General features: G+C 40.3%; 1 long non-coding RNA gene across 1 annotated transcript in view; it reads right to left on the reverse strand.

Annotated features, from left to right (window-relative positions):
- LOC137096940 (uncharacterized) overlaps positions 1–21,080 on the reverse strand; it is a 131,709-nt gene extending 110,629 nt beyond the window's left edge. The window contains exon 1 of the long non-coding RNA XR_010909828.1: positions 20,836–21,080. This is a non-coding gene — a long non-coding RNA (uncharacterized lncRNA). The remainder of the gene's footprint in view (positions 1–20,835) is intronic.
- Positions 21,081–21,335: the final 255 nt, after the last annotated feature.

The following is a 21,335-nucleotide window of genomic DNA, read 5'->3' on the forward strand; positions in this document are numbered from 1 at the left end:
TGGCATTGTCTGTAGCCTCCAACAATTCTTCCTCTGTACATGAGGCAGGGCATAGTAGACGGAATACAGATGCAGAGTTGTCTGTTCTGCTCCACAGTCACACAAGGCGTGTTATTCGTTTAGGTCAGTGGTTCCCAAATTTGGCCTACCCTCTGAAAATCAATTTTTCTAAATCTTATTTCTTTCATGCTTTCACCACCCCCTTACAATTATTCATCCCCCCACTCCCAGATCACTGCAGTGCCCACCAGGGGGCGGTAATGCCCACTTTGGGAATCACTGGTTTAGGTAGTGCCATTTTGCCAGGCTGTCTTTTGATCTGCCTGCTCCACTTCTGAGTCTGTTCAGGGACTTCCAAGTTGCCCATTCTTGGTTTGTCCCTGGAGGAAGACCCTCATGGGGGGCCATCCAGTTGGGATTTTTTGGTTTAGCTGCCCAGAGGGATACCCTTGCTATTGCTGGGGGGATGCCAAGAGGAATGGTAGCTCTCATAAAGCTTTCCCTTGATTTGAGTCTACTGGGATGAGGCTGGGGGACATGGAAAGAGCCTCCTCAAGGCTGAGTAAATACAGTCAGGTGTCCCCCAGGCAATGTTTCTTGTAAACGGCTAATCTTTCCAAACCCAAAAGCATTGCTTTTAAACGTTTGAAACAGTGACACATGACTGACCAGGTTAATACTTCATTGGGTTTGGTTCTGCCAGTGTATTGCTAGCCAAAAGCAATTCCCTGCCAAAGGCTTCCTGGTGACGTCACATTTTCTGATCACATGGCTGGACACCCTGGTGTGACCCTACCAGAAGCAAAATTACCAGCAATAGTTGGTGATACTGCAGTGGGTCCATTGGACAGGATCTACTCAAATTCAAAACTCTTGGATCACTGTGAAGATGTCTGGATGCTCCAGGAAAAATCCTGTTTTGCCTTGTGACACATTGATGGCAGGATGCAAGGCTTTTCCTGCAAATCCACCCATGTCTTATGTGAACTTGGGAATTGAAAGTTGAGTTCACATTATTTTGGCCATATACACAGCCATGCTGTTTTCTGCTGTGGTCTCAGGGCAGGCTGTTACAACAGGTCTAACCAGGGCTTAAATTCCAGAAGAAAGTGGAATGATTAGATGGCATGCACCAAAAATGCACACTGGATTACAGGATGACATGAAAAACATGTGATTAAAAAAACTGCTTAAAATCCACAATCGAGCGAAAAATGCACTGCTATGGATCACAGTATATCCTTGCACGCACTCGTGTGCGCGCGCACACACACACAACATGAGAGTTCCTTGTGATACACTAGTGTGGATTGTTCCAGTGCTTATCGTCATTTTATAATCCCGAAATACCTGATGAGGGATGTAAACAGATGAGGCCAAATGGAAGCACAAGAGGAAAGCAATTCCTATGAGAACTCTCTCCAATAATTCCTTTGTTCTCATATCTCTGAAATTAAACAGAGTTTGAATTTACACAGTGGGCAACAGTATAGAAGCAAGACACCCCAAAGGAAAATGGGCTTCAAAAGGGCAAACTTAAAGGCACCAGGAGGGTGAGGAGAGACAGGAAATCTGCTTGTGTGCATCTTGTTATATTTGCATCAGCGATTATGAGGTGCAGCACATCTTGGAGTGTCAATAAGAAGAAGAAAAAAGAAAACTTTCAGCAGATGTCCCATACCTTTTGCAGGTCTCTTCAATCTGCATTATCCAAACCTTTCTGGACAACATGAGACCATTTCCCAGAACTAATGGCTTCATGTAAGGACTCTCCTTAAGGTACTAGGGTTTTTAAATTCCTACTCCAGATTAAGCACCTGTCTTGAAGGGCCCCAAGGTTTCTTCCTGGAATGCATTTACTTGTTAGCTTTACTGGTGTACACCTAATACCAGCATCCTCATTCATAAGTTCTTGCCAGCATTACAGTACTGCAAGTACAGTACTGGTACTGCAAGAAGTTTAAAATGGTGGTCTGGCCACATTTCTGTTCATCTCCCAGGACATTTTAAATTGTGACTGAAAATAAAAATATGTGGGGGGACTCAACTGAAATGGCCTTCTGAACTTTTCAAGCCCCTGACAGCTGCCATTTTCCTATATGATTACACTGTGGAAACTATCTTTAATACAAAGATAGTTCCTTGGGTTCTTCTTTCTTTGCCCATTGCTTTAACTAGTTTAAGCTTGCCTGGACTTTTTATTTGATAAATACTTCCACTCTTCATTTTTATGGGAAAATACAACAGACTTTATGTGCATCCGTAAAAAGGAACTCTATTGCAAATGTGTATTTTCTTGTACATATTTCTTTCATTTATAGCAAGGTGCTCAGGTCAGCTGAACTCTACAATGTGTAGTTCTTTTGTAATATTTATGCTGCTAACATTCGTATTTGGAACAGGTGTTTTAAACCAATTAGAGTCCATGACAGTTTGACAACACTGGGTAGCTACAATGTAATTTATTTTAAAGTAACATTTGCTTCTATATTTCTTATAAATAACTTAAATGGTTGCATTTACATATTTAAAATTCCACTCTGAATATATAAGCTACTGACCAGAAATATAAAACACACTTTTCTCTTATATTTGAAAACTACTTTTTAAAGCATATTTCTTTGGAAACCCCGACAAAGAGGAACCTAGATTGATCAGAATCTTCACTATTCAGATTTATTCTGCACAGAATTCAGACAGAAAATAAAATTTTCTGTGCAGAAAACAGTGAAATATTTCCATACAGAAGTGAGAAAAGGCAGATGCTACACAAAATTAGTCCTGAACTGGAATGGACTTTTAATAGTGATCACATTACTGGTTGCTTCCTTTAATGATGAAGTTAACAAAGAATTGCATTTCCATTTCACACATAATTTTCCACAGTAATGTCGACAACAGAAGTATGATACAGAAAGCATGCCATGAGTCAGCTCTTGAGACTTATTAGTCTTCCCCCTTATTTTTTTAACTGTAAAAGTGACTACACATTACTACCACTATGAAATAGTAATGAAATTATCACTTATTGTCTCTTATTCACCACACTTTAATACTGTCATACCTTAAACTACTGGGAAAAGGAGGTAGCTATAACTAGCCATTTTTATAAGTACAGGCAGTTCCCAAGCTACAAATATGATAGATACTGTAGGTTTACTTTCCGGTTAAATATGTATATATGTTGGAACGGGGTTATTTTTAAGTGTAACTTCAGTCAAAAATACACTTTTTTAAAGCTTTGGATAGCATAGGGAATAATACCCTCCCCCCATGGTTTTTGTTTTGCTGTGTGTTCCCCTGCTCAATTTCTGACCCTGTGGTTTTGAAAAATGTGGCTTATGTGGAAACAAGGATTGGTGATAGAGCTTCAGTGGAGACACCTTTTTCCCATGATAACTCTTTCAGGGGTGAATTTCCCTTCCAAGGGGTAGATTTCTCTCACTTCCTGTTGCCTCACCCCCCATTGAAGCATTTGTAAGTCATATGCTTGCAACTCAGAGAAGGCCTGTAGTTACTTCCAAAGTATCCCCAATTTCAGTGGGGAGCAATACAGTTTCATTTGTCATGTAGTATTTGTTCATGTTTTCTACCAAAATGACCTGCGCTTATATAAATAGACACTACATTGACCATGATCCCAGAGAATTATTCCCTTCCATGTCACCAGGTGAAATGCAGTATTTCTTTGATTCTAAGATGCCACTGACTGTAAAATAGGATTCTAGGGCACATCTCATCTTTAGAAATGTGTGTGTTTGGGAGGTGGAATTGAAGAAATGTCAAAGACGGCATGAGGTACATTAGAAATGAGCAAATAATATACAGTACAAGCTGACATTCATATTGATAGTGGCTCAGCAGCAGCAGATTCTATTTTTCTCCTAATTCTCAGTATTAATTTTGTTCTGGCATATTCAGGTCACTCTGTGTGTGTGTGTGTGTGTGTGTGTGTGTGTAATATTCGTTTGTGGGATTGACATAACTCAAAAACCACTGGGCGAATTGACACCAAATTTGGACAGCATACACCTAACAACCCAAGGTGAATGTCCTTCACTAAAAAAATGAAAAAAAGCAGAAAGGACTTCAAAACCCAATATTCTTAGAGGGGGAAACAGTGTATGTACACAAAGACACCCATGGCCAGGCCCCCTCCTCCACACGGGGAAACAGCAAGCTGTTAAAGCATTGGGAGCCAGGCACGTGTGCACAGCCACACGTGTGCACAGCATTGGGAGCCAGGCACGTGTGCACAGCCACAGAGTGGGCACCATGGGAGTGGAGGTGGAGACTCGTCGCATGGAGCCCTTTATCTTTCTCTGCTATATCAGGAGGGTGGTCTCCCCCTCTTCTGCTTCCTCATGCCTCTTCCTCCTCCCTGCATGGACCTCATCCTCCTCCCCCCTCTCCTCCCCCACTAGTTACTGGAGTGGTCATCCTGGGAGCAGAGGAACACCGCAATGGTGAGAAGATGGCCTCTTCCTCCTACCCTTCCCGGGGCCTCTGCCTCCTTCCCACACTAGCCACCAGAATTGGTGAGGTTGGAGTGGATAGTCACTGCGGGGGGGGGGGAGGCTTTTCTTTCATTGCTATGACATGCTTCCCTGTGCCTCTTCCTCCTTCCCGTACTAGCTTCTTCCCTTCTCCAAGCCTTTTTCTCCTCTCCTCCCCTCACTGACCTCATCCTCCTCACACAATTAAATCTACAGTGTAGATGCACCCAAAGTCACCCCTTCTACATTGCCATATATATATTGCCATATATATATATTACTATGTTATATATTTCTATATAATGCATATGTATTTCATAATATATAACTATAATATATAAAACATATAATATGTATATTAAATGATATAATTACAATATTTTATATATTACTGTTATATAGATTACTATATAATATATTACTGTTATATATTACTATATAATACAAATAAAATAGACTCATAGAATAGAGTTGGAAGGGGCAGTCGAGAAGTAATGAGAGAAGGAGAGAAAGAGGGAAGGAAGGAAAGAGGGAAAGGGGGAAGGAAGGAAGGAGAGAAGGAGGGAGGGAAAGAAGGAAAGAAGGGAGGAGGGAAGGAGAGAAGGAAGGAAATATAGAAAGGTAGAGAAGGAAGGAAAGAGAAAAGGAAATTAAAAAGTTAAAGGAGAGAGAGAGAGAAGGAAGGAGAGAAGGAACGAAAGACAGAAAGGGGGAGGGAGGGAAGGAAGAAAGGAAAGAGAGAAGGAAGGATGTAACCAAAGAGCAAGGAAAGGGAGGAAAGAAACAGGTAGAGACAGAAGAAAGAAGAAGAGAAAAAGAAGGGAAAGAAAAAGAGGGAAGAAAAGAGGGAGGGAAGGAAGGAGAGAAAGAGGGAGGGAAGGTTGGCCACAGCAAGGCGTGGCAGGTACAGCCAGTGTGTGTGTGTATAAATTAGGTTGCGCTTGGAGGAAATGCCCAGTTACACAGGATACGTGAAAAAGTGAAATATTTTCAAGTATTCAAACAGCATAGATTTAATCCATGTAAACACACAAAATTATCAGTTTCACAAAATTAAATTCTCACCTTTATTCACATACATACACGCACCACTTTATCCCAGAGTACCACAGAAGGGTCTCTACTCAAAATGTTAACACTCAGGGGAAGTTTGTATGGAGAAAGGATGACCCTACAGGTAAAATGTTTCTAAGCCTTTTAGAGTATAGAAACCTTATAAACAGCACACAGATCTGAGTCCAGAAATGATGGTATGACGCCTAAGAAAAATGTTTCATACTGAATGGCATTATCAAGCTAGAACCCTATTCATTGATTTAAAATATGGATTGTTTTCAAGAGTATTCCCAAATTGAACATATTTACAAGTACAGTCAGTTTTCTATCCCATCTTCTGCATTTTCAACCAAACATGGTTCAAAAACATGGAAAAAATACAAAAAACCAAACCTAGATTTTGCTGTGCACAGAGCACTATGCTGATGTGTTGGTATAACCTCCTGTAGCCAGCTTCCCTTCATTCCCCTTCATTTTCTGGCTCTCTCCAGTACTCATTTTACTTGTTCGCCATTTTATATAAGAGACGCCATTTTACTACCCTAATGTATATCATGGGACTTTGGAATTCACGGAATTCGGTTTCCATGATAGGTCCTGGAATCAAACCCTGGGGAATACCAAGGACCTTCTATTGTCAAAATGAGATATTACCAGATCACTGGTACCGGTATGTCAAGATGCTGTAGTTAGTATATCAACTAGGTTTCTTTCAGAACTGCAGCTATACACTGGACTACATTTTCCAGACTCTAAACTCTCTGGATGGAACATGCTGTTCAGGCATGTAGCTTGGGGGGGGGGGGGGGGGGGGGGGGCTTTGGGGACTTCAGCCCCCCTCCCCGAAATTTTCATGGTGGTCCACGAAAAGGCCTTACTGGTACATTATTTAAACTGTTATGTTTATTCATATCATGATTTGATCACCATGATCAATATATATCTCATATGCATGGGGGTATTGGGGTAACGATACAAAAGGTTTGCTAGGGTAGACCCTCTTTCACTCAGACTCAGCCCCTCCCCCCCCCCCCCCCCCCCTGAATCAAAATCCTGGCTACGGGCCTGATGCTGTTAAAGGTATCCATCTCTAATAATGCTAACTTCACTGAAGCACTTATGTCACCATTTCCACTGTTTTGCTCTAAGCAAGAGTTCTTTTGCATTTCTATTGATTCTTTTCTAACTGTATATATAAACAAAAATTAAGGGGAATTGTTTTCTTTCTTCTCAAATGCCATCATCAAACCTCAAAATATTTGAGACATAAAATGCTTGTATATTTCACTTGTAAAAAAAAATTCAATGGAATGCACAAAGAAAAGCACAAAATGTAGAGAAATTACTCAAGACATAAGCATATTTTTTTGGGGGGGGGGGGGGGGGTGTTGAAGTATCCCGGAAAATAAAACATTTCTTTCAGTGATCCTGTGTGTGCTAAAACAGGTCCTTCGTGTTGCACAATACAATAACATATTTTGGCTAACTAAAAGCACTAGACTTCTTTTTCATGAAACCTTGGAGTAGGCAACTTGTAGACAACCAGATGTGGTTGTATATCAATTCCCATTAACTGCACACAGCACAAACAATGCAAGATAAAAGTCCAAAACATTTGAATGGTTTTCCATCTGTGCTCTAATACCTCATTGTTTTTGCTGTAAATGTAAATGAAAGGAGTCTTCTGGCCTGTATATTTCAGCATTGTTTTTCTTCAACAGTAAATAAAAAATCTAGAGCTATATCCACATTGTAAAATTAATACAGTCTGACAACACTTCCTTCCTTAGCTCCATGTAATGGAATCATGGGAGCTGTAGTTTGAAGAGGCACCAACACTCTTTAACACTCTTTAACAGTGTAGAAGCACCCTTTAAAAAGGCACAAAACATTGTATATAATAAAGGATGCCATAAATGTAGAATGATCAACAGTGCATTAAACTTTTCAATAACAAATTATAATCATTATGCATAAAGGTGTGCCATATGAGAAGAAAAAATAATCCAAATGTTGTAGCTCTGGTCCATCAACAGCATAACCAAAGTTCAAAGATTATAAGAACTGTAGTCAAATAGCATTTGATTCTAATATGAATACCACACATGATGTAAAATGTTTACTAAGTACAAAATGTTGAAAAGAGAAGATATCTAAAGTCATGAGCAAAAGTCATTGGCAGAGTAAATAATCTATTATTGGTTAAGCTAGGGCACTGAATGACATCTAGCTGATGTGTGAGAATGTGTGTGTGCTTAATTCTGAAGTGCTCAATTAACCTTTGCAAAATTTGCTAACTGATGAGGCTCTGTGTTAAGAGTAGAATTCAAGTTGTTAAAAAAACAGAAGTGCATTTTAAAATAGGCTGGGCAGTTTAATAGGCACAAGACTTTTCGCAAATAACCTGCTATCACTATCCACTAGGGCTGTAATTCTTCACTGTGTTTCCTTTCAAAGGAAGCAATAACTAATTTTAGCAATTTCCTCCCCACTACAAGGAAGTCTTCAAAAACCACACAATTTTGGAGACTAACACCAAGTTAGGGACATAATTTGTGCAAAATTTGCATGTGATTATTTTGCACAGAAAACAATATTCTGTACAGGAAACAATATTTTAATACAGAAATAATATTCTCTGCATAGAAAAAGCTGTTTCTTGTACAGAAAATTTAATTTCTTATGCAACTCAACTACATGAGAATTTTGTGTGGAAAAGCTCCCCAATTATAAGACACTGGAAGTGATGACCGCCCATTGCTCATAGGCAGGAGCGGCTCAATCCATTACGCAAAGTAAGCATTTGCAGTATAGTTGATTTTGCCCAGGGGCGCTCTTGAGGCGCTCTTGGGGAAAAATAGACCTTGACGTACGCGAGTTGTAGTTACTTGGATGTATAGTTCACCTACAATCAAAGAGCATCCTGAACTCCACCAATGATGGAACTGAACCAAATATGGCACACAGAACTCCCACGACAGACAGAAAATATATATCAGTGATTGGTTGGGGGAGGGGCGCCAAAATACTGTTTGCTTATTGTTGAAAATAACCTAGGGCCACCTCTGGTCATAGGTAACTGGCTGTGTAGCCCATGCATACTGAGTAAAATATTTGCCTGTGCAGTTTTCCTTGCCTTATTGTTTGTTGTAAGTCAACTCCAATCTATGGCAATTATCTCATACCATTTTATTTGTAGGTTTTATTGAGAGGAGTGCTTTTAGACTCAGGGAATTTGTCTTGACAAAGGTCATCCAGTGGGTTTCAAAGGTTGAGCAATAATTTGAACCCTGGCTCATGGAGTCCTAGTCCAACAAACTACTACTCAATTAATGAAAGTATGACCAGAGAATCAGAAAAGGATTCTGATTCAGACATCTCTTTTCTGTTATAAATCTCAAATTTATTTTCACTTAACAATAGCATTTGACAATGCCACTGGGCACATCTACACTTTAGAATTAATGTAGTTTAACACAACTTTAACTGTTGGTATAAATATGGCAAGGTTCTGGTGATATTTGCAGTTGGATCTTTAGTGAATTCTGATATAAATTGACAAAGTGTAGACTCTTCCTAATAATGTGTGGTTTGTAACCTTCATGATCTTCAAACATTCTCACATAGATCTCAGCTAAAATGATTTTAAAGGTGTTCTTTGTGTATACGTATATGCCTTCAGTTTTCCTGTTCAATTTCATAGGGTTTTCTTAGGCAAAGAATACTCGGAGGTGCTTTGGCCAATGATATTCTCTGAAAGAAACGTCATTTCTCAAAATTGAGACAAATATTAAAACGCAAATTTTACAATATTGAAATTGCACTAAAAATCAAATCCTAATAAGAAAATCAAAATGAAATAAAATACTGCAGAAATGGTTTGATTCACCTAATGCCCTAATAGCATCATAGATGGTCACCACTATGTTTCATCTACATGTTTCTTCTCCCCAGCTCTTAAAAACAGTTCACATAGCAAATCTAGTATAACTCATGTAAATGAAATATTCCCAATTATTTCAGCTCTGGCTTGCAAGACAAAGGCGAGATTGATGTAGCCTGTCTCACAATGGCTCTACTGATTTCTCCACTGGCCCTTCCTCTGCACATGGTCAATTAGAATTGAAAATCCTGTGCTGATTTCATTCACTGGAATTTTTAAGCAGGTCAGGAAGAAAGATGTTATTGAAAGGAAAACTCTCATCTAAATAAGAAAAGAGCACGTGGTCATCTGGTTCGGTTCTAGTGCACAGAAAAGTCGTTGAAACTCAGATGTCGTCTTGATCACTCTCTCACACATATTCTCTCTTTCTTTCTTTCTCACCCTCTTTCACCCGCAGTTTGTCAAAGAACCAAAGAGGGACATGTTTACATTTGGTTCCCCTAACTGGTGTTTATTAATACCCCCTTCTCTGTATATATCAGTGTATGGTTCACTTCCTTTCAATAGACAGAGAGGTCTTCACCTATGTCAAATAAGGTGCAGAGGGTCAGTGTATAAAATTATAGTTTGTGGGGTGGCAGTGACAAGCTTGATAAAGGTAGCAGCAACCTAAGCAGTCTTTTTAGCAATCTACAAATACCATGTTCCATGGACAGTTTTCAAAGCTAAGCATTTCCAATGTAAAAAGGAATTGTTGCACAGTAAACATGAAATCTGTATCACAGTCAAAAGTAACTGACTTGACCTTATGTAAACATCTTGGTAAGTCAGTCTACATTGTATTACATTGTCATTTCAGTCATAAAAACCTTACATCCTATTAAGAAATTACAAATATTTATGTTAGAAATGTCATACTGTAACTACCACTGCCTTCTGAATGGTTGCACTCATTAGAAAATACTCCAGATAAATCTGTACTATTGCAGAAAATGAAAATAATTTTTATGTTGTAAAATATGACTCCTTTATCCACAGATTTGATATCCATGATTTTACTTGCCCACCCCCCGCACAAAAAACCTGCCTCAGAAGTATTTGTCAGCCTCTCTAGGTCCTCCAGTGTGGTTTTATGGTATGTTTATGGTCCACATACAAGCAAAATATAGGGTTTACTATTATCCACAGTTTTGGACAGCCACACATGTGTGAGTATATGTGTATGTCTTGGAATGTATTCCCATGGATACGAAGGTCAGATTATTTTCAATTTGCTTTCTAATTAATGTTTAACATGACATCTTGTTTATTTTATGCTTAGTTGCATCTGTTCTACATCATTTTATGAGATGTTCAATATTGGTAGCAAACTGAACCTTAATTAAAGTAATTCCAAAAAGGTTTAAAATGTTAATGTTAATTTTTTTTAGAGGAAATCAGTCAGCACAGAGGACTGAGTAGAGCACTGGACCATGAACATGGAGATCAGGGGCACATCTACACTGACACTATAATGCAACTTGGAACCAGTGTGGGATGTTTTGCTTCGTGGGTGAATAGACGGACAGATCTGGAACTGGTTTGAGGCCAGGAACTATACATGAATCAATTGTCTCCTACATGGCCGATCTTGCTCATCGTAAAGGTGCAAAACAGCATCCGTCTCTGGTTTCCCTTCTGTTTTCTTTCTGTTAATGACCTAGATGGTGCTCTCTGAGAGTCTGATGACTTTAGTATGAGAACAAAGATAAAGAAAAAATATGTTCTAATGGTAGGGGAGGAATTGCTTGAACAGTAATTTGCTAATCTGCACCACTTCAAAGTTTGAAGAGAGATTTGTATAATGAATGATCCAGATGCAGGCAGTTCGTTTGGGCAATGTACGTCAGTTGGTTAGTACTTTTAGCACATTTATGGAGACACAATGGATTCAAAGAATAAAGCCACACACAATTTCCATTTGCAGTGCATATTCAATGAATTTACAACATACACAGTTCAACAGTTAAAGATCTTAACACTGTACACACACAAAATGAGATTGTTGCATGACATCTTAACAGGTTTTAGTATAAATTATTAGGAATTAAGTAAAAATTGACAACTTATGTATGTGTGTGTACACACACAAAGAGAAGATATGCTGTAAGTTTTAAAGTGAAAACCTTTTGCAAATCATGGAAATAAATTTTTACACTTATTACTGAAATACTGAAAGGTATGAAGTTGTCCACTGTGGAATTTAGATGCCAAAGAAGCAGATTTCTTTACCAGATGTCACAGCTTTGTACCGTAGATTTAATGAGCCAGTCTATGCCACTGTGAAATGTTGGCTGCTTCCAAAACCTCTTGTTGTTGTTTTTTAAAATAATAATAATAATAATAGAATGATTACATAAAAATGTACAGCAGACTATTAACTGGGTGTTGCCATCCATTTTCAGAAGAAGAAAAAAGAGAGCGAACCAATGCACTTATCCATCTTAAACTACATGAACTGCAATCTCAACAAACTTATTCAGAGGCAGGTTCCTATTTTTTAAAAGGCTGTATAGAAAGGATTTTTTTTATGAAGAACGATGAAGCACTGTAGCTTTGTGATACAGATATCATTGAATTAAATATCAGACTGTGTGCATGTACTCATATGTGAGAAAAGCTGGAAGATTATACATAGTATAATTATTCTTACATATTTCCTTTGTGTTAACAGCCCCCTGAAGCTATGATTGAAGTACTGAGGGAAGCTATTGGCTTGCTTTGTTTGTTTTTTTAAACTTTTTTTCCTTTGCGTAACTTTCCCATTGAAAATTTTAAAATTGGCAAGGAGAAAGATATGGATGCTCATACTTTTTTCCCTGTGGAGATAAAAATTACTAATGAAGAGAGTACCGGTTTTCAGTGGGAGAGCACTATGTGGTAGAAAGCTAGTTAGTGGCAACATACATCCTTATTCAACCAAAGTATCTGAATGGATTTTGTGATATGAATGCATATGTTCTTCTAGATATTATTCTGACTGAATGTACACCTCATGATGAAGAGTTGTGGCTTGAACCATTCGGTTAGCTGGTGTGTGTTCACCTTGTCACCCATTAAAAGAAATACTCTATTTTGCTTTTTAACCAATGTGAATAATAGACTTTTAAATCTAGTTAGGAAACATACAGGAAATCTGATATGAAGCAGTTTAAACATCTTTAGAGTTAATCACAAGACTATTTACTACAATTTAGTGCTCTTTTGTTCACATCACATGGTGGACAACTACTTGCAGGGAGGTTTTAAGTCACAAATGCAATTATGAAATAAGTATGAAATAAAATATACATATTAGCATATGTGTGTTCAGCTGATATGTATGTGGTAGACAAATATTTTGAGAATCTGTAAAATATTCAGCTGTTTAACTATGTGTTCTAGTTTAACAATTCTGGCATGAATGCATTCATATGAGCAACCTTTGTTGTCTGAAATGCTCATATATAATGACTACCTTGCACCACTGTAGTTTCACAGGCTTCAATAAGACTTATCTCTATTAGCAATAAGCAAAGGTCATTCTTAAGAAACTGAGCCAGTTTCATGCATGTACAACTTGGACAAATAACAAGTTTATGGCGCTGTAAACTTGTTTGCCTCTTTGTTGTTTCTGCTGCAACAAGACAAACAATGTTGCTCTTCTAAGAAAGTACATAGAGAATGCATTGCAATACAGATGAGCAACACTGTAGCCTTACTCTTTGAAAATACACATTGAAGAAATGTTATGCTACTCTGTAGCATTGAATATATCAGTAGATAATATATTGCATTGCCAAAGTCTACAGTATTTCTAGAGAATAGGTTGAAGAATGCCATTGCATTGTTGTTGCCATTCATAATAAAACAAGGTACCTTAAATCAAAACAGAATACACTTTCCTGGTATTACATTCAGCAAAATAATTAGTACAACTATTTTAAATTGTTTAACTGTTGACCTGCTTTTATTTATTATTTATTCCATCCGTTTCTCACTCCCCAATAATGTTTGTTGCAAATGCATTACAATAAGAATATCTGACACACATTCTTATTCCAAACTTTGGCCTATGTAGTGTAGATTAAGAATCTGATTTTGAATATATTATATCTATGATCTTCCTTATTTCCTCCACCACCATTTAGATAGATTCTTGAATCCCTGGAATGCTGCTACCTTCCTGGAAAATTCCTATAAACACTCAGGATCTTCCAAAGTGGCTCTAAATTAGGCATTAAGCAAAACTATTTGGCACATTGCTCACAGTCCTGTACATACTTATTTGAGATTAAGTTCTACTTGAGAATCGTCCGACTTATTTTTGAGTAAACATGCATAGAGTCCCCTATTGATAGACCACATCAAATGAGTTAGTGTACCTCAGTGGATAGAAGGAGGAAGAACACCAACATTTTCCCCCAAAGTCAAACTTAACAAACACAGAATGAAGTCAAGCAATTTTTTCACCAATTGCACCGTAAACTATATCTAAGTGGGGAATATCAGCAGCTTTCAAGGAGCTTTTTCAAGATCTTGACAAAAAAATTATTCTGTTTTTTTTTTTCCTGTGCATTGCAGTCCATGCATAACAGTCTAAAATATGCAAAATAAGAATGCATGGCTTCTTTCACTAAAGCACATGTTTTCTATAAATGATACATGCAGACACGGTCACAAAATTGTCACAGTATGTGTATCTAGTGGGACCACTTGCAAAGGGATTGGAGGGGGTGGGAATGCACATGCTAAAACTTATCCCTGCCCAGTTAGAGAAAGAGGATATTGTTCAGCTGGGTCTTGCGACAGTATGGGCAAAACTCCCGCCCTCCTTCTGCATGCAGTTGAAGAATAAGCTTGGCGTGCCTTGCGTGCAGGCTCCTTGATTGGAGAATTGGGGAGGGGGGACCTGGCTGGAATCCAGACAGGCTGGAGGAAAGCGCTCTGTTGATCATTATGTCTGGCCTTCAGGTGTCTCAGCCCTCAGTGGGCGGTGGTTGGGGGAGGTGTAGATAACAGTACAGCAGACAAAGAAGAGAGGGAAGAAGAGTATCACTTTGGTTGGGGAGGGGGTTTGAGATAATTTGATGTTGAAACCTCCTTTGTAGCAACCAAGAACCATATCATGTGAAAGCTCAGTCTGCAAAGATTTATCTCAGTGTGTAATTAGGAATGTCTGGGCCCTCCCTTGACCATTTTCTTTCACTAAAAATCGTATCTAAAGAGGGAGTTACTTTGGAAAGAAAGAAACCTTATTTTTGTGCACTTTCTTTCCTAGGATATCTGAATCTGAGCATGATCTCCATTGTCCTGATTCTCCTTCCAGAACCATAACTCAGCCTCAACTTCAAACACTGTTAGATTTTTTTTAGAACTAATCATTCTTATAATGCATCACATTTTTTCTACTCTGCCTGGCATGAATTCTTCAGAACGTAAATCAAAGTGTATTCCTCTACTCCAAGACTCTTGAATTCATTTTCTTTTCTAAGGAAGGAGGTGTGGAGAGGAAGTGGCGAAGGGAGGAAAGGGAAAAGCAGGAGGAAAAGGGACAAGAAAATGCAAAACACCCTTTGCTTTGTCTGTTGCTTCTGCTTGCGAACTCATAAATCTTACAGCAAAGCAAGTTAGCTCTCTTGTGGTTTGGGTATGTAAAGCATCAGGGAAGCTACTGATGAATTTCTTATTATGCTTCCATCTTCTCACTTCTTCTCCTCTGATCTTAAGAGGAGAAAGAGCTCCACTTGCCTCTCTTGAAAGCTGTCAGATATCTGAGCAAATTCAAAATCAAAGGCAAGATTCCAAGTCATCCTTCTCTCTCTCTCTCTCTCTGGTCCCTTCCACACAGCTGTATAAAATCCACACTGAACTGGATTATAGGGCAGTGTGGACTCAGACAATCCAGTTCAAAGCAGAGATTGTGGATTATCTGTCTTGATATTCTGGTTTATATGGCTGGGTGGAAGGACCCTCTCTCTCTAGCACAAAACACACCCCTCTCTGATTCTACTCAGGGCCCTTCCACACAGCCATATAACCCAGAATATGAAGGCATATAATCCACAATGTCTGCTTTGAACTGGATTGTCTGAGCCCACACTGCCATACAATCCAGTTCAATGTGGCTTTTATATAGCTGTGTAGAAGGGGCTTCACTTCTTCCAAACTCAGAAATCTTAGGCTGGAAATACACTACCAAAACGTGCTGTTTGAACTCAGTGTAGAAGATCCACAGAACGGAGTTCCAACTGCATTTGATGTGTCTACACTGGCAGTAGAATGCAGTTCACTTTGCATCTCCTTTGGGGAGATAAAGCACGGTATAAATAAATAAAATGATGATGATGATCATTCAAACTGCATTATTTAGCAGTCCTAGGCCCCTTCCACACTGTCCTTATATCTCAGGATCTGATTGCAGATGATCTGTTTATCCCAAACTACCTGACAGTGGGGACTCATACATTCCAGTTTAAAGCAAATAATCAGGGATCAGATCCTGGGATAAAGGCCAGTGTAGAAGGGCCCTGAGTCACTATCATAAAAAATGTACTCACAATTCTTAGGGCCCTTCCACGCAGCCATATAACCCAGAATATCAAGGAAGAAAATCCCACAATATCTGCTTTGGACTGGGTTATCTGAAGCCCCTTCCACACAGCTGAATAAAATCCCATTATCCACTTTGAACTGGAATATGTGGCAGTGTGGACTCAGATAGCCTAGTTCAAAGAAGATATTGTGGGTTATTCTGCCTTGATATTCTGGTTTTTTTGGTTGTGTGGAAGGGCCCTTGTCTCAGAAGCCTTTACCTGATCCTCTCCCCAATTTAGATTATTGATATTATATTGATATTATAATTATATATTTATATTACATGTAATATTACAAATATTCTGGTTATTCCGCCTTGATATTCAAGGTTATTCTGCCTTGATATTCTGGATTTTATGGCTGTGTGGAAGGGCCCTGTGTCTCAGAAGCCTTTACCTGAACCTCTCCCCAATTTGGATTATTGATATTATATTGATATTATAATTATATATTTATATTACACTAGCTGTACCGGAGCCCCCAGTGGTGCAGTGGGTTAAACCCCTGTGCCAGCAGGACTGAAGACTGAAAGGTTGCAGGTTCGAATCTGGAGAGAGGCGGATGAGCTCCCTCTATCAGCTCCAGCTCATCATGTGGGGACATGAAAGAAGCCTCCCACAAGGATGATAAAGACATCAAATCATCCGGACGTCCCCTGGGCAACGTCCTTGAAGATGGCCAATTCTCTTACACCAGAGGCGACTTGCAGTTTCTCAAGTCACTCCTGACATGACAAAAAAAAAAACTAGCTGTACCCACCATTCTTTGCTGTGGCTAACCTTCCCTCCCTCTTTCTCTCCTTTCTTTCTTTCCTTCCTTCCCTCTTTTTCTTTCCCTTCCTCTTTCCCTTCCTCTTTCTTCCTACTTGTTTCTTTTCTCGCTTCCTTTGCTCTTTGGTGCCATCCTTCCTTGTCTCTTTCATTGCTTCCCTCTTTCATTCCTTCTCTCCTTCCTTCCTTCTCTACCTTTCTTTCTTACCTTCTCTCCCTCCTTTTTCTCCTCTTTTTCTCCTTCCTTCCTTCTCTACCTTTCTTTCTTACCTTCTCTCCCCCTTCTTTCCCTCTTTTTCTCCTTCCTTCCTTCCCCCTTTCTGTGTATGTGTTTTATGTGTGTATATAAGGAAGGAGATATGTGTGTGGTTTTGCACATGCATTGCAGTGTATTTTCTATTTTCTGGATTTTTAAGTCTTTTCTGCTGTGTTTTCCAGTGTTTTTATGAGTGATGGTCACTTGTTGGCCTGAGAGGTGTCTTGTGTCCAAATTTGGTGTCAATTCGTCCAGTGGTTTTTGAGTTCTGTTAATCCCACAAACATTAATCTCTACGTGGGGTTGCCTCTGAAGACTGCTCGGAAGCTTCAAATGGTCCAACAATTGGCAGCCAGGATGCTAACTGGAGGGGTTAGTTCCACTGGCTGCCAATTTGCTACCGGGCACAATTCAAAGTGCTGGCTTTAGCCTTTAAAGCCCTAAACGGTTCTGGCCCGATCTATCTGTCCGAATGCATCTCCTCCTATGAACCAGTTAGGACATTAAGATCATCTGGGGAGGCCCTGCCCTCGGTCCCGCCTGCTTCACAAGCATGCCTGGTGGGGACGAGAGACAGGGCCTTCTCAGTGGTGGCCCCTTGGCTGTGGAACGCCCTTCCTGCAGACATCAGATCGGCCCCCTCCTTACTGACATTCTGGAGAAAGTGAAGGCCTGGCCATTTGAACAGGCATTTGACTAAGCAATGCAATTGATTGATTAGCGGAACATGGAATAATGGATAACGAGACTGGATTCTGATTTTAGTGATGAGATCTGATGGATTTGTTATATTGATGTATTGATATATTGTTGTATTGATGTTTACTGTTTAATTAACTTGTTATGTGATTGCTTTTAAATACCCAATAATCTTGTATTCTGTATACTGAAACTGTTGCCGCTCTGAGTCGCCTAAGGGCTGAGAATAAATAAATAAACATTAAATTTTTATTTATATAGATGGAATATTACTAACAATATTACAATATAATGGTATAATACAATATAGTAATATTTAATATGGATATTGTACTATGCTTTTTTTGTCATGTCAGGAGGGACTTGAGAAACTGCAAGTCGCTTCTGGTGTGAGAGAATTGGCCGTCTGCATGGACGTTGCCCAGGGGGCGCCCGGATGATTTGATGTTTTATCATCCTTGTGGGACGCTTCTCGCATGAGGAGCTGGAGCTGATAGAGGGAGCTCATCTGCCTCTCCCCGGATTCGAACCCGTGACCTGTCGGTCTTCAGTCCTGCCAGCACAGAGCTTTAACCCACTGCGCCACCGGGGGCTCCAATATAATGGTATAATACAATATAGTAATATTTAATACTGATATTGTACTATGCTGATAATATTGTGTGTGTGTGTGAGTGTGTGTATATATATATATATGATGGCCGAAAGCAAGGAGGAGCTGAGGAGCCTTCTAATCAAGGTGAAAGAAGAAAGTGCAAAAGCCGGGTTGCAGCTAAACATCAAAAAAACCAAGATTATGGCAACAAGAATGATTGACAACTGGAAAATAGAGGGAGAAAATGTGGAGGCCGTGACAGACTTTGTATTTCTAGGCGCAAAGATTACTGCAGATGCAGACTGTGGCCAGGAAATCAGAAGATGCTTACTTCTTGGGAGAAGAGCAATGTCCAATCTCGATAAAATAGTAAAGAGCAGAGACATCACACTGGCAACAAAGATCCGCCTAGTCAAAGCCATGGTATTCCCTGTAGTAACCTACGGATGTGAGAGCTGGACCTTAGGGAAGGCTGAGCGAAAGAAGATCGATGCATTTGAGCTGTGGTGTTGGAGGAAAGTGCTGAGAGTGCCTTGGACTGCGAGAAGATCCAACCAGTTCATCCTCCAGGAAATAAAGCCCGACTGCTCATTGGAGGGAAGGATACTAGAGACAAAGCTGAAGTACTTTGGCCACATCATGAGGAGACAGCAGAGCCTAGAGAAGACAATTATGCTGGGGAAAGTGGAAGGCAAAAGGAAGAGGGGCCGACCAAGGGCAAGATGGATGGATGGCATCCATGAAGTGACTGGACTACCTTGAAGGAGCTGGGGGTGGTGACGGCCGACAGGGAGCTCTGGCGTGGGCTGGTCCATGAGGTCACGAAGAGTCAGAGACGACTGAACGAATGAACAACAACAACATGCTGATAATATTGTATGTGTTTGTGTATGTGTATGTATATATGTGTGTGTGTGTGTGTGTATGTGTATGTATGTATGTGTGTGTGTATATATATATATATGTTGTAAGCCGCTCTGAGTGCCCTTCGGGGTGAGAAGGGCGGCATATAAATGTCATAAATAAATAAATAAATATTCTGGTTTCTGGTTATATGTGGAAGGGCCCTTAGTCCACGCTGCCATATATTCCAGTTGTAAGCAGATAATGCAAAGATGTTATTCAGCAGTGTGAAAGGGGCCATAGAGAAAGACGAACAAGAACAACTTTAGGTTCTTGTGGGTTTTCTCGGGCTATATGGCCATGATCTAGAGGCATTCTCTCCTGACGTTTTGCCTGCATCTATGGCAAGCATCCTCAGAGGTAGTGAGGATGCTTGCCATAGATGCAGGCGAAACGTTTTTATATATATATATATATATATATATATATATATATATAATATGTTGTAAGCCGCTCTGAGTGTCCTTCGGGGCGGCATATAAATGTCATAAATAAATAAATAAATAAATATATTCAGTCCTTGTGGGTTTTTTTGGGCTATATGGCCATGATCTAGAGGCATTTCTCCTGACGTTTCGCCTGCATCTATGGCAAGCATCCTCAGAGGTGTGTGAAAATAAATAAATATTCTGGTTTCTGGTTATATGTGGAAGGGCCCTTAGTCCACGCTGCCATATATTCCAGTTCTAAGCAGATAATGCAAATATGTTATTCAGCTGTGTGAAAGAGGCCATAGAGAAAGACGAACAAGAACAACTTTAGGTTCTTGTGGGTTTTTTCGGGCTATATGGTTGGGCTGAAAAATGCGGTATAGAAATAAAGCAAATAAATAAATAAATAAATATATGGCCATGTTCTAGAGGCATTCTCTCCTGACGTTTCGCCTGCATCTATGGCAAGCATCCTCAGAGGTAGTGAGGTGAAGTGATGCTTGCCATAGATGCAGGCGAAACGTCAGGAGAAAATGCCTCTAGAACATGGCCATATAGCCCGAGAAAACCCACAAGAACCTAGTGATTCCAGCCATGAAAGCCTTCGACGATAAATAAATATTCTGGTTATATGTGGAAGGGCCCTTAGTCCATGCTGCCATATATTCCAGTTCAAAGCAATATGATATTCATCTGTGTGAAAGGGGCCATAGAGAAAGACGAAGAAGAACAACTTTTGTCCCAAGGAGCCTGTGACAGCAACTCATCCCCATCCTTCATTCTAAGAAGCTGTCAGATGCCTGTGAAGTGTGCCACACTCTTGGCAAAGTTTGCCTTCCTCCTCCTCCTCCTTCTATCCCGACCTGAGCAGATGTCTCTGGGAGGGAGTCCATCCCGCTTTTTCTCCCTCCCATTCCCCCCTCCCTTTCCTTTATGAACAAAGCCGCGCGCTGTCTATGATAAGAAGAAGCAGCGTGGCACGTTGAAGGGAGAGAAAACTCCCGTCAAGGCTCTCTTTCCATGATAGTTTCGGCTGTCTTCTTTCTCTCCTTCACGGCTGTCATTCCCGCCACGGGGAAGGAAAAGCCAACCTGCCACAAGGAAAAAAAGCCAATTCCAAAGACGACCTACCCTCCTCCTCGCTGGTAGCCTGTCTTTTCTTCTTCTGCTGCTGCCGTCGTTCCTCGTCTGGCGTGAGGCGAATACCAAAAAGGCGCAGAATCCCAATGTTTTGTTTCGTCTCGAGGCGCGAGGAGGAGGAAGCGCGAGCCTCCCCGAAAGCCCTTCGTCTGTCTCCGGCGCGGCGCGAGACCCCTTCGCCCTCCTCGCGACCGGCCCGAGCCGCAGTTCCGAACTGAAGAACTACTAAATAGACAAGCGGGAGGAGGGAGGGTGAAGGCGTCACGTGAGGCGCCAGCAGCCTTCTCATTGGCTGCGCCGGCCCAACTTGGGGATCCTTGCCTTTTCATCCTCGGAGGAGAGTTAAGAGACAAGAGAGGGAAAGAAGGAAGGAGGGAGGGGGAGCAGGGCGGGTCTGTCTGTCTGGGTGTGTGTCTGGGCCCGCCTCCTCCTGTCTCTCTCTCTCTCTCTCCCTCGACGCCGCGCCGAAGGAGGACTGTCGGGGTTTTTTT

This window comes from Anolis sagrei, chromosome 4, assembly GCF_037176765.1.
Source record: "Anolis sagrei isolate rAnoSag1 chromosome 4, rAnoSag1.mat, whole genome shotgun sequence".
Classification (NCBI taxonomy): Eukaryota; Metazoa; Chordata; class Lepidosauria; order Squamata; family Dactyloidae; genus Anolis; species Anolis sagrei.